Source organism: Numenius arquata, chromosome 5, assembly GCF_964106895.1.
Source record: "Numenius arquata chromosome 5, bNumArq3.hap1.1, whole genome shotgun sequence".
Classification (NCBI taxonomy): domain Eukaryota; kingdom Metazoa; phylum Chordata; class Aves; order Charadriiformes; family Scolopacidae; genus Numenius; species Numenius arquata.
Window position 1 is genome coordinate 9,984,752 of NC_133580.1, and position 13,219 is coordinate 9,997,970.

Consider the following 13,219-nt stretch of genomic DNA (forward strand, 5'->3'; position numbering starts at 1 on the left):
CAGGACTATGGATTGGATTTGTGCTGAAAACAGTGTTGATGACACAGGGATGTTTTCATTACTGCTGAGCAGTGCTCACACACAGTCAAAGCCTTTTCTGCTCCTCACACCACTGCACCAACGAGGGCTGGGGGCACACAAGGAGTTGGGAGGGGACACAGGTGGGACAGCTGACCCCAACTGACTAAAGGGATATTCCATGCCATATGACATCATGCTCAGCAATAAAAGCTGGGGACGTTCAGAATGATGGCATTTGTCTTCCCAAGTCACTGTTACGTGTGGTGGAGCCCTGCTTTCCTGGGGACAGCTGAACACCTGCCTGCCCATGGGAAGTGGTGAATGAATTCCTTTTTTTGCTTTGCTTGCACACGTGGCTTTTGCTTTACCTATAAAGTATTTTTACTTTAAAATGTTTAAAAGTTGGGGTTTTTTTTAAAAGTATTTGAATAAGGAGGTATTGACAATGGAAGTACAGCAGTGTTTTCAGAGACCTAGCGTTAAGAGTCACTATGCTCCGCATGCTAAATGTTGGGGTATTTTTTAAGATATTAAGGTGTGTAACGTGATTAATTATTAGTGACAGTTTAGGACACTATCTACAGAATTAAAACTTCAATATACTACTATTACTCATATATAAAATTTAAGAGCACTGCCCTAAAGATAACAACAATGAAAAAATAACATGTAAAAAGGGATAGTGGGAAAGGCAGAAAAGTGTTCATCTCTAGCTTTGGACCTTGCAGTCTAGTGGGAGGCACCTAGAAACGTACGTCACATTAATTTTACTTCAGGGCATAAAGACATTAATTTGTGATGTTGCAGCAAAGAGCACTACAAAACGCCCACATGCAAAGTCTTAAGCAATCAAGCCCCAGAGCAATTTGAGAGCAGCAGCTCTCCATTTTCACTCCAGGCCCACACAATCAGGGCATAATCCAGTCTGAAAGGGACCTCAGCATGTCTCTAGTCCAACCTTTCCCATTACCCACACCCCTCCACCTGATGCCTTACACACAGAATTATCATGATGGTTTTCTTTCCAACAGTATCACAAATTAAAAACTACATAGTACTGCTTCAAGTTCTCTAACTTGTTTCCTCAAAGCCTGTATTTTTACATTAGCTACTCTTCCTGGATTTTACTTGGTATGAGGTAGAGTAACAAATCTCAAGAAAATGGGACACTCTCTAAAAATACACTCTCACCTTTCAACCCCCTCTCTTTTTTCCCCCCCTTTTTCGAACGTGCTCCTGTTCTTGCAGCTTTAGTCCTTCCAGGCTTCTCTTTCTTATGGCTCCTTCACTAAAAGGACCAGTTGTATCAAAAGTCACCTGTCACGGAAGAAGCAGAATCAGACTTAGCAGCCCAGTTTGCCCTATATTTATACAAACACAGACAACCTGCTCAGCAAACAAGAGACCCCGGATGTCTACCAAATACTACCACACTCATGGTAGTCTCTCTCTCCCCTGGCATACTAGAATATCTCTTCTGAAGTTCCCACTGGGTTGTCAGTCCAGCTCAAACACCCCACTCCCAAATGCCTCCTCCTGCTGTGACATCAGAGGCGTACAATCTGACATTGTACCTTTGGCCAAACCCATTCCTGGCATGCTCTTTTGGGGACTCAAAGTTCAGTATGTTCAGCAGAGCATTCCTAGCTGCAGGATTCATGCAGTTCGGCCAAAACTAGAGTTGACTAACTCTGAGAGCAACATTTTTTGGATCAAATGCTTGCTTGCTTAAAAATTGATGAATTCTGTTGATTTGTGCTGCCTTTAAGCAGATTCAAATGCCCAGATGTGAGTACATTAAAAGAAAACACTCAAGCAAATTGCATCAAAGTCTACCTACACTGAAAAAATAAGTAAGACAAAGTGTTATTTACAGCATAGATGTATATTTTACAGACACAGTTTAGAAATTACCTGCTGGGAAAAAATATCAAAATGGGGTACACCCTTATAAGTACTTATATAGGTAAACTATTAGGCTGCTGAACTTAAGCTTAGAGATTGCAAGTGTTCTTTTATAATGCCACACTAAGCATGGCACTTAAATGGATTCATCCCTCAACATACTTAAGCAAAAATGTACAGAGAAGAAAAAGGGTACCCTTCACTAGCCAAGAACCACCTAAATTAGGATGGCTGCTGCACCTACATGCTTGGTCAGAAACCAAGTATCTTTCAAAGACTCTCACCAGCTCCCGAGATTGCCTCCCACTTCCGGTGCCAACCACACTGAAAATATTTACAACTTTTACTTTACCCACATCAGTGTTTCAGGAAATCAAAACAGTAAGATGACGGGTTTTGGTTAAAGGGCTTCAGTTCAGATACTGATAATTTGAATTTCACATATCTCTACACCCAGTACAAACAGGACAACCGTAAGGTTTTTTCCCCCCCCCTCACATGCCTAAGTGTTCAAAAAGTTTACAGAGAGGTTTCCACTGGTTAGCAAGGAATCCTCAGGTCTACCCTCAAGGATAAAAGAGCAGAGGTTGGCAAACCACCATCTGTGCCAGTCAGTTTCTTCCACAAAATCTCAGCAGCTAGTAACAAATAAAGGTTAGTATATTTTAATGCTGTCCATATGCTATATTTTTCTTTCTTTTTTTTTTTACCACATATGCTTTTTGCTATGCTAACATAAAAACAGACTCAACCAAAGCCGGGGAGGGGGGAGATACATACACACAGAGAACTGCAATAGTGACACATAAAAGCTTCCACTGAAGCAACATCAAAAAAAAGTATCCAAGATGGTTGTCACAGGTTAAAATCTATATTGCCATTACTTGAGGAATGCCTGTTTGCATTCAGTCTATAGGGGAAGACAAGTGCAGTGCAAGAAGCTGTCTGGTAAAGAGGGTGACTATTCAGAATGATGAAGTAAAGAAATACAGATGTAGTGAAGGAAAAGCTGGTGTAATTTAAAAAAACAAAACACCACACAAAACCAAACAGGAATCTCTGGAAACAGCAGCTACAGCACAGGCTGCAGTACTGAATTGCTCCTGTTAAAGAACTGCTGCCAAATGCACTCAGAATTAACCACAACTTTGTCAGGCAAGGCTGAATATCTCACAATTAATCTCCGAATACAGCTATGTATATATACAGACACACCTTTTGTATCTCATGTAAGCAAAGCAGATACACCCAAAGTATTTACTACAAAACTGAAAGAGCAAGTTGTCTCTAGAATCCTTTCTGCCAACCGTGCATTAAGATAAAGAGCTTCCTAAAGCTCCCCATAATCTTAGTATCAACTACACTTTTTCCATCACACTAAGATTTGAGGTGCAGCTGGTTAAAACACCCAGGATACTGCTATTGAAACCTTTAGAGACATGAAGCCTGAAGAAGAGCTGGTGTACCCAAACGCTTGTTCCATTTTGCAAGTACATCTTCTATTAAAGCAACTGATATTATGCTGCCCTTGCAAATCTTTCTTTACTTACATCCTTACACCATCATGGCTGCAACTGTATTTCTACTACTGCAGTAAAACACCTAAAAGTAAGCCCAAAAGTCTCTTTATAGAGCTGAGTAAGCTATAGTAGTTTGCCAGTGCAGACCATTACCCTTGCTCTTCCCCACTCTTCTTCATAGCCAGGAGTTCTTCAAGCATCAGAAATGTATTTCTCATCATGTAACTGGGTACAAAGCACGGAATTATTCACTGGCTGATCCACCGGCTTGCTGCTCAGCAGCACAGACTTTTGGAATCAACCCTGACATATTAATAAGCTGTTATCTTTAGGTTTTAACTGCTCCAACTGACAAATCACAAGGAATCTGACATTCAACCCCTTTACCAGATTATAATTTCCTTTTAGCCATTCTGTCATGGTTATAACACCAGGAACACATTTGCCCTTGCACTAGGGTTTAGTACGGTAACTGCAGGCTGAACTGTCCTTTGCTAGCTGCATGCCTTTCTTCTGGGATCACGTGTTTTGATGACCCTGATAGATGCTCCAAATTAAAAAAAGGTGGATAAACATATAAAAAGGAACCAAGATACTGACCTGGGACTCTACAGATCTGTGACCAATTCCCAGCTCTGCTGAGGAATTCTCGTGAAACTCAGCAACTTCCTATGCCTCAGGGGCCTAAAATAATACAGAATTTTAGAACAGATTCAAGCTGATCAGGACCACAACAGGCTATCGGAGCACTTACTCTGGCCTGTGCTAACCGTACTCGGCTGCAGCACCTCTTCCAGGAAGGCACCTGGCTCTGGTTTGGAAACACGACGATATGAAAACCTGCCGCTTCCCACAGTCAGTTTGTTCCATTTGAACACACTCATTTGCTGTTTGAAACAGAAACCACTTCCAGATGTTGATTTTTCTTAAGCCTTCCTCTACTAGCTTCACATCCTTTTAGCACCTAGGTGGGTTTGTGGGTTTTTATTGGTTTTATTTTTTCCCCTCTTACGTACCATAAACCAGGTGCCTCTCAGTCATTTTTTCTTATATAAAATACATAGCTTGAGCTCTTTGAGAGCTCTCTCTCAGTCTCTCATTGTGAGGCACTTTCTCCAGCCCTCGAGCAATTTTTATTGCAATATACTAATGCTCTCCAATGTAAAACACATGAATCCCAAAGCCGCACGCCACATTCATCTGGCCAGCGCCATTCACAGCGAACCGACCCCTTTAAGCCTACTTTCCACCACCACTTCGAAGAAGCCCCACGGCCAGGGCCCAGCCGCCTCCCACCCCTCCTCCGGCGCCCGGAGGCGGCGGCAGGGCCCGAGCCGCTCTCCTGCCCCGGCTGCCGGGGGAGCCGCCACCCCAGGTCCTGCTCCGGGCCCCCGGAGCGCCTCTGCGGCCTCACCAGGGAGCCCCCCGGGCCCAGCGACCCGCGGCGCCCACCGCCCGGGCCGGGGGAGGAGGCGAGAGGGCGAAACGCTTCTCCGGCCGAGCCCGCCGCCGCCCCGGCGGCCGGAGGAGAGGGGAGGGCCGGCCCCCAGAGCCGAGCCCGGCACCCGCCAGCCCGTCCCGGCAGGACCCCACCGGAGCTGCCGGGAACCGCTTCTTGCCCCGCTGCCCCGGCGGGCGCGGGCCAGGCCCGGCCAGCACGGAGGGAAGCGGCATCCCTCCGGTCGCGGCCCCTGCCCCACACGGGCCCCCAGCGCCCTCCGCCAGCCCACGGCCGCTTCGCCCGAAGAAGCGAAGCATCGAGCCCATCAGCCCGCCGGCTCCCCTTACCCCTCCGGCCGCCCTTCCCGCCGCCGCCCCGGGGCGGAGCGGAGCGCGGCGCAGGCCGGGCAGCGGCGGGGGGACCCGCCTCTGGGGCGCGGCCCGGCACCGCCCTCTCCTCCCGCATCCCGGAGCCGGGCCCGGCTTGCCCGCCTCGACCCCGGGCCTGGGGGGCGCCGCGCCCACGGGGGCCATTTTGTGCCGGCCGGATCCCGGGGGAAGGGTGGCCCACGGCGGCGCGGCTGTGCCGTGCGGGGGGATTTCACGCGTGTTCTTGAGGAACGATTGGGCATTGAGCCGGGAACGTGCGCTCGCAGCCCAGAAGGCCAACCCCATCCTGGGCGCATCAAAAGCAGCGTGGGCAGCAGGTTGAGGGAGCTGATTCTCCCCCGCTGCTCCGCTCTGGTGAGACCCCCCCTGCAGTGCTGCGTCCAGCTCAGGGGCCCCCAACATGGGAAGGACATGGACCTGTCGGAGCGGGTCCAGAGGAGGCCATGAAGATGATCAGAGGGCTGGAGCACCTCTGCTGTGAGGACAGGCTGAGAGGGTTGGGGTTGTTCAGCCTGGAGAAGAGAATGCTCCAGGGAGACCGTATAGCAGCCTTCCAGTACCTGAAGGAGGCCTGCAGGAAAGATGGAGAAGGACAAGGGCATGCAGTGATAGGATGAGGGGTAATGGCTTCAAACTAGAAGAGGGTAGATTTAGATTAGATATCGGGAAGAAATTCTTTCCTGTAAGGGTGGTGAGACACTGGAACAGGTTGCCCAGAGAAGCTGTGGATGCTCCATCCCTGGAGGTGTTCAAGGCCAGGCTAGATGGGGCGTTGAGCAACCTGGTCTAGTGGGAGGTGTCCCTGCCTGTGGCAGGGGGGTTGAACTAGATGATCCTTAATGTCCCTTCCAACCCAAACCATTCTATGATTGGCAAAGCAGGGCCAGGCCAAGCCCCAGGAGATGCTGGTGTCTCCCTGGGCCTCTGCTTCCCACCCCGCTCTTCACCCCTGAGGGCCCACATGGCAGAGGGCACATGCATGCATGCCCGCATCCTGCATGCCCACCCTCGGCTGGTGCGTGCCTGCTGCCAGGTGGCTTCAGCCTGTGGGCATCGTGTATGTGTGTTGTCTGAAAGATCCCCCAAGGGAAAGAGCTACTTCCTTGGCAATTGCCTCGCTTGGGTGGTGTGAGGGCCAAGTTACAGGGCTGTGGTACAATACCAGGTTCTTTGTCCTGTATCGAGGGTAGCTGATCCACCACTGAGCAATGTACATGTGAGGATTAACGTCAGCTTTTCTCTGTTTTAGCACTACCTTGTCCGTGTTTAACCAATGGAAACATGATGCCTGTGTCGCTTGGCACCATGTGGCAGTCAGCTCCCCACAGCCGAGCAGCTCCCAAGGCTGTCAGCGCCTCACCAGCACACTGTTGAAGGTACCGTCCGCACTTCCCAGCACTTGGTTGTTCTTCCTTTAAGGTCCCCAAAGGAATTCAATTTAGGGCAGTCATTCCCTCAAATATTCCCTCAGTGTTCAGTGTTTTTTTGTCTCTTGCCATCTTCCAAACACAACTGTAAAACATGGTACATTTTATATCCTTTCTCCCCCTTAAAAACAGACACGTTATTTCTTCCCTTGTGGTAGTACAGTTGTAACCGCGATGGGCAATGATCGTAGGACACACAAAGGGCTAGGGCTACAGGCAGAGGTGTGTACCAAGCACTTTTCTCAGATGGTTTAATTGCTATGTATGCAATTACAACCTGAGAACAATTGTTACGGGTATATTTAGCGTGGCAGTCTATTTCAGTTACACCTTTGTGTGCCAAAAAGCATGTCTGCGTTTTCTCACTCTACAACTTGATATAATAAAGATACTACTTTTGCCTGCAAATGTTTCTTGGGTCTACTTGCCTTTTCCACAATTCTTGGTTCTCCTTGTGTTCGGAAGGTTTTCTAGCAATCTATTATATGCTGACATTGGTTTCTGGTTGTCTTTATCTTAAAAGATAAAATCATGTTTTGAAGGTAGAAGAGGTACTAACTCACAGGAATAGGTAAAAAGCTCACCCTGTGCCTCCTGGTTGCAGAAAAAAAACCCAACAGTTTCTTACCTGTAATTAAGCAAATTATATGTAAATACAATTATTTTGTATTTCAGGGAAACTGGAAACTGTGGTCTTTTGCAATTGCAGAGTATCCTGCCTACTAGGATCGTGCACATTGCTGGAGCAGTGTGGTGAGTTACTCTCTGAATGAACAGTAAGTTGTATTTCCTCTGGCAAAGGAGACAGGGAAAACTGATGTTAAGGAAATCGCTCTGGCAACATTCTCATGTTGAGAAGAAGTGCCATGTCATATTAATTAAAAGTGCCACATTCAAAACTGATAAAAGGATGATTCACTTTTACACAGTGAATAATAAAACTATGGAAATTATTGCTACAAAAAATATGAGAGACTGAGCATCTTGCTTCAGAAGCGGATTTGATGTTTCTAGAGGCAACAAGAAAATATGGAGTTCTTTTACATATACAGTTTTGACCAGTATTAGCTATCTTGTTTTATTCAAAAGATATAATGTCTGAGACATTAGAAAGAGATCTGGAGTGGCATAATTATCCCTCTTTCAGGATAGTTACACTATGCAATTTTCTAGGCTTTATCCCATCTGTTACCTACCGAGATTGGACAGACCCCTGATTTGCTCTACTCTTACAAAAACTTTCTTCTTAAAACTGGACAGCAAGGAAAGGTGAAACCCAGCCTGCACGAGACATGTGATGTCTTTGAAAATCAGTTTAGGCAAAACTGTGCAAAAGAGTGTGTAGAGCCAGTTCTTTTGTTTATTCTCAGTTTATTCTCATTTAGCTAAAGTGGATTTGAAGTCAACTTTAATGCATAGGAGCGCCCACACAGTTTGCAACATCATAACCTACTGCATTTCAAATGGGTTTGATTTAAAGCCTGGCAAGCAGTGCACGTAGACAAGCTTTCTCTGAGAGCTTCAGGAATAGGCTGTGGAGGAAGATAGTTGGAAGAAGCTTGGGGCATGAAGTGTGTTTAAGTATGTGCAAATAAGAATCATGGCTATGGTTCTTCTTGTGGCTTGGCAATGTCATTCCAGGGACTATGTTTGCATGTTACCTATTGCTCGAGTAATTTAAAACCTAAGATGACTTTCCATATTGAAACTATACATCTCCCTACCTTTAGATTGCACAGTCTATAGGAAAAATCAAACTTCCATCTTGTATTTAATTTTGAAATAGAACACCAAGATCTGTTCCAAGGGACTTAGGAAAATTGCATAGTTTTGTTTCAGAAATAACAATGATAAAACCTTGCTTATTGCAGATGGCTGTCATTGCAGGTTTGACTCATGAAACTAATTAGTGGACTGCTGAAATACTCTTTCATTAGGTAGTGATGGGATACTAGGTACTGAGTGAGGAGCAGCTCACCTACATAACTGCTTTCTAGCCAGGAACAACTGAATGATGAGTTGAATACTGCCATCCACTGGCTGGCTGCAAAGAAAACTTGTTGAACTTAAATTTCTTTAAGGGAAAATTAAAAAGTACCTTGTAGTGTTTTCTTTCTTTTTTTTTTAACATGTTTAACTTCCCTGCCAGGACTTACTGTCAGCCTGTATGATGATTGGTTTAACCTTACAACAAGGTTACCTCAGAAAGAAAGAAAGAAAAAAGTTCTTAGTCCAACAGATAAGTTCTGGCTGTAAGGAGAATTAGAACATAAGAACATAAGCTGTCCAGCCAGAGGAAATACAATCATTTATTATTGTTATTTATAGAACGTCCAGAATACACAATCCTTCTTCATGTAATTCCATTTTATAACATTTCTGAGCTATGCTTAGAATGCGTATCAATGGCATTAACTCCAGCATGAGCATGTGCTTATAGGCACAGAGACTGAAGAAGTTTCTTGGTTGCTTCCTTTTACTAAAGTCTGCTTTACAACTGACAAAGCCAGCTGGCTCCATGAGTTGCTCTCAGTACAGAAAGGCAGGTTTGGGATTAAGTCAGACGAGTGGGAGTGCGAGGTTCTATTTTTGGCTCCGTCACAGATATCCTGGGTTATCATACGCCAATCTGCTAACTCTCACTATCGGTCATAGGGACAACCCAACTGCTTGCTGGAGTGGGTTCTCCTCCCACCACCAAGGAAAGAATGGACCAAGAGCATGTTGTGCTCTAGGACTCACCAGCAAATGTCCCGGAAAGCAGTGGCAACTGAACACCTCAGAGCAGTGCTAAATGTAGAGCTTTTCTAACTTATATGTGGGGATAGCATGGGCAGAAAAGCGGGTTCTTTGACAGCTTTGGTCATTCTCCCTCCCTGATCTCAGAAGCTTCCCATGAGACTTTAAATATATTCTTATTAGGTACTGATGTACCTAATAAGGTACATCAGTGTCAAGAGGACGGGGCCAGTCTTTTCTCAGTGGTGCCCAGGGATAGGACAAGAGGAAATGGGCACAAACTTGAATATAAGAAGTTCCACCTAAACATGAGGAGGAACTCCTTGACTTTGAGGGTGGCAGAGCACTGGAATAGGCTGCCCAGGGGGGTGGTGGAGTTTCCATCTCGGGAGACATTCAAAACCCACCTGGACAAGTTCCTGTGCAACCTGCTCTGGGTGGACCTGCTTTGGCAGGGGGGTTGGACTAGACAATTGCCAGAGGTCCCTTCCAACCCCATGTGATTCTGTGATGTGTCTGAGGAAGACTGTGTCAGAGTAGAATGGAATTTAATTTAGGAAATGACAGCATGCTCCAACACCATCTTTACTAATAAAAACAGTGTGTGACAGATTTCAGTGCTGTGCCTGATTCTGATGTTAGTCACAACTGTGTTACCCTGAAGCAACTCATTGATAGTGACCAAACTATTTACAGAGTTAAAAAACAAACAAACAAACAAAAAATCAAAACCCCAAACCTTAAACTAAATAACACCAAAACCAATCCAGAACTTGATGTTTTTACTGCAAAGATGTCTGAGGCAAATTTCAAAGATGGCACGATTGATTAAAAGGTATGCAACAACGCAGGATGATGGCAATGTAGGAATGATTAAAGAATTAACTAGTAGCTGCTTTAAAGACAGTGTACATTGTTCTTTATTAACTACAACTATGCAACACCAAGCATAAAGAAATACACAACAATCATCTAGGAAACAGATGTTCAGAATAGTTCTTACAAAGGACTCAACTGCATAAAATGTATGTTCAATAAAATTCAGTCTCCAACTGTAATAAAAATGTATTTTTGTATGCATAACAAAAGAGATAAAAGAAAATCACCTCCTTCAGAGGATTCACTTGCTCTGGCTGTTTTTGCAGTGACAGCTTGTGAGATACAGGAAACTAAGTAGGACATAAACAATATAAACTTGATTGGGCTGGCAGAAATTATGAAAAGAAGGTGCAATTTGAAGTATTCACTTTTAATAATCTTAGATCCTGCTAGTGACATCCATATTTTTTTTTTTTTAATGACTGGTTTTATTTTGGCAGGTCCCTTTACACAGGGGAAAAAATAACAACAGACTCACACCAGCCACCATCTTTTCCATGGATTAGATTGTGCTGTGGAAGGCTGAGCTCATCTGCTGATTCATTTTATCAGCCAGAACAAGTACGTAAAAACTCGACCAAAAAAATGAGTCATGGAAATGGCAAGACTGAATGGAGAAAACCTATGCTCAGCAAGAATCCTAAGCTGAGGTGTCCTGTGCAGGCGAGCAAGAAAGGCAAACCCCTAGAGGAAGCATCACCCTTGTATGGTTAGAAGTCTCCGGTTTCCAAGCAGTATTAACATATAGCAAGTTTATACCCATTTATTCTTGTTTAGAATTCTTCCTTTAAACAGTTGAGGTTTTTCCCCTCCCTGGTGATTAAACACTTTCTTCCCACCAAAGAAATACAATGCCATAAATAGTTGAGTTCCTGGCAACTGGAGAGATGTCTTTTAGCTCTTCTATTGATTTGGGAATACTCTATTGGATCGTCAGCAGAACATTCTTGCCAAAGGTGGAATAAAGGGCATCTTCTTAGACTCTTTTGTTGGCTGCACTGTAGAAAGGTACTGAATGTAGACTAATTAAGGTTTCAATTTGGATTTTGTTTGGTTTTTTGGTTGGTTTTTTTATATATATTACAAGAAACAACACAGACCTTCTGTTTTGGAGCACGTCACTGCTACTGCTTTCTTACTAGCTGTTATCTCCTCACTCCATAGATCCTGGTCACTCCTTGTGACTCCTTCCACTTTCTTCTCTCCCCTCCCCATGTCTTTTTCCCCTTTTCTCTCGTAGCACATCAACAAAGCCTGAACTAATTGACCTCGTAAATCTTATTAACAATGTTCCCTCAGTTCCTCACTTTCAGCATCAATGCGCAGGCCTTCAGAAGCAGAAATCAGTAGCTAGTAAACACCACTTTTGGCTAGTATTGCAGGAAGTAAACAGTAACCAATGGATGCATTTGATCAGGGTGGAATTAGGTTAAATTTTAAAAAGAAAAAGGGAATGCACCTACGTCACTGTTGTGAGGGCACTTTGGCATTCAAGCTGATGTGAAAACCACTCTCCATCATCATCAGACACCACTCTCTTCCACCAGCACTTGTTTGCAGTGATTTTTGGCTCTGAGCAAACACGTGCATAGTCTGATAGTAATTTAGTAAATAATGGATGAATTCATCAGTCTCATAAACCTTTGGCTTTTTGCAACCGTCTTCATCAGACACTGTCTGTGTGTGAACTACGTCCAGCGCTGGGTTGTCCCTGCAATCGAGAGATTCGATGACCCTGCCGTCTTGTGTAACGGTGATCAGTAAAGGTCCACAGCCAAAGGGGTTGTTGGTGTCTCTGCCGGGCAGCGCGTCAGAGCTCGGGGCTGGAGGGGGACCATTTACAATCGTCCTGACTATATGGCAAGTAGATGTGTGGAAGTTACTCACATCTCCTTCCTCACTACGTATCCTGCCACCTTTTTGGGTTCACGGGCACTTAAACTCCTCCTTATGTTCCACCTCTTTGTGCATATGAAAATAGGAGTTAATTAGTTCCTGAACGGCATTCTCTTAATGCTGTTTCAGAAAAGGAATCATCAACAGCAACAGGAACTTTTAATTTAATGCTTCATCGAGTTGAAATTTTGTTAGCCCTAACAATATTATGCTTATTTCTTATAATCATTCTATATGTAAAAGTTTGGTATGTAATGAAGCAAATACTCCTTGTTCATCATGTGAAATCACCCAATAATGTACAAAAATGATATGTACTTGATGGTAATATTTTATACTGAAAGCTGTTTGCTTACTGTGGATCTGCTAGCGTGCCAACATGGTATGTCAAGTGTTTATAGCATAGAGGCAAGGGGTGACCATACCACCACTCTATGATGTGAAGTAAGTTGAATGTAGTCACAGGGTGGAGTGTCATGGATACACTTGACCCCCAGCCGTACTTTGGTTTGGGCTGACTAAGGAGCAACAGGCCTCATGCCCTGTGGTGAACCTGTGAGTTTGAGAGCTCCTGGCTCACGTACAAGGGAGTGAACGTTCCTCAGAAAGGTATTTTGAAAGGTGGTTTCGAAGTCCAAAAATGCAAGATAACCAAAGTACAGAACAAGATACCAGAGCTAAAATGAAGACATCTATCTTGTCTATACTATTGACTAGCAGCCAACTACTTCACTCTATGAATATCACCATCAGGATGAGCCCAGTTTGAGCTCTCCCTGAATTGCAGCTGGACTGCATGCCAGGTGACTCTCCCCTTGAGCAGGGACGTCTCTCAAGGCTTGAGATCCCTTACCTACTTGAGACTAAGACATCCTTCCTTGCCCAAGGCAGAGAGATCCCTTACTCATAACAGATCCTCAGTAAGTGACTGATAACATGCTGAGTTAATACTAATGAAACATTACTAGTCCTTGTAGCTACTCAACATTAATTATTATAAAC